Raw genomic sequence first — 1714 nt, forward strand, 5'->3', positions numbered from 1 at the left:
TTTCTTTCCTATTTATTCTAGATAGGATCTCTCTGTTTAGTCCAGGCTGGCCTTGAGCTAGAGGTAATCCTCCTGCCTCAGTCTTCAAATGCAGCTCTGTTAACTCCTCTCTCCAACACTACTCAGGGAAGGGTCTGAGGGATCTCTTGCTCCTCTGAAAACCCGTCCTTAGTAGTCCTCATTGTCCGCTATGTTCCAGGTCTAGTAAGGTGAGCATCCAAACTGCCTAGGCTCCCCCAAAGCCAGTACTGTGCAGTAGGATCAAAAACCCATTGCCATTGTTCTTGAGTTCTCAGTAGTCCTCATTGTCCTTGGACTTCCCACAGGTCAGGGAACCCTGATTGCTCTACGAGCTGATGAGGGAGGGGGGACTTGATCGGGGGAGGGGGAGGGAAATGGGAGGTGGTGGCGGGGAGGCAAAAATCTTTAATAAATAAATAAATTTGAAAAAAATAAAAATAAAATAAATTAAGTGTAAAAAAAAAAAAGAAGAAAAAGAAAACCCGTCCTTAAGATGCTTAAGCTACCGCTGGCCTTCCCCACCCCAGCCAGCTGCACTATGCAGACAGACCCTGCTGCAGCTCTGTATACAATGGAAGCATTAAAGGACACTCTGTGGGGAGGGTGGGAGGGGAGTTTCCCTTGGCTGTGTCAGCACTTGGTGAGAAATCCCCCTAGAGTGCTGGAGCCCACAGCGCAGCGAGAGGGCTGGGGCTGATCACAGGACAAGCAAGAGGGACTTTCAAGCTGGTTCCCAAAGGGTCACCTGAACCTGGCAGAGGCAGGTCCACGAAAAGTCCCTTCTTAGGGAGACAGTGTTTTCCACTTAATAGGTGTGGAGAAGCTGGAAGCAAGGGCAAAGTCAGAGGCCTCCCTTCTCTGCCGTGACCCGAGTCCCCCTTCAGCAGGGAGGGGCAGAGCAGTGGAAGAGCTTAGGTTTGCCCATAGCTGTCCATTTCAACCCCCCGTTCCCTGGGGACTTACCCACAGATGCCTCGGGACACTGACGTGAGCCAACCCTGACACAAAGCCACCCCATCCGTTTTGAAAATCAGCTAATTCCTTAGGTCAGCTTCCAGACGCTTTCTCAAGCCTTCTTGGCTTGCAGAGCCTATACACAAGCCTCCCAGCCCGTGATAGCCCCGGGACCAAGGATTGACCTTGCTCCTACTTAACATTATCCTGGTTGAACTGCAGAGAAACAAAGTGAATCATCACAAAAGGTAGTTATGGACAAAGAGGTCACCCTTCTGTAGATCCCGCTTCCACTTAGTGCCCAACAATGGTAGTCATCATCGTCCTTGTGAACATGTTTTGTGTGTGCACATGTGTGCAGGTACAAGTGAACACACGTGTGCACATGAAGGTCAGAGAACAACCTTATGTATCATTTGTTGGGCATCATCCACTTTTTGGTTTGTTTTGCTTTCGAGGCAGGATCTCTCCCTAACCTAGAACTTACCAAGTAGGCTAGGTGTCCTAGCAAGGTTACTGTACTCTGATGAAACACCACGACCAAAGCGACTGGAGGAGAGAGCTCACGCTTCTACCTCACTGTCCATCACTGGAGGAAATCAGGACAGGAACCCAAACAGGGTGGGGACCTGGAGGCAGGAGCTGATGCAGAGGCCATGAAGGAGGCCTGGCTTTCTCCCCCTGGCTTGCTCAACCTGCTTTTTTTTTTTTTTTTACCTTTACTCATTGTGTGTGTGGC

Source organism: Microtus ochrogaster, linkage group LG2, assembly GCF_000317375.1.
Source record: "Microtus ochrogaster isolate Prairie Vole_2 linkage group LG2, MicOch1.0, whole genome shotgun sequence".
NCBI classification, from domain to species: Eukaryota; Metazoa; Chordata; class Mammalia; order Rodentia; family Cricetidae; genus Microtus; species Microtus ochrogaster.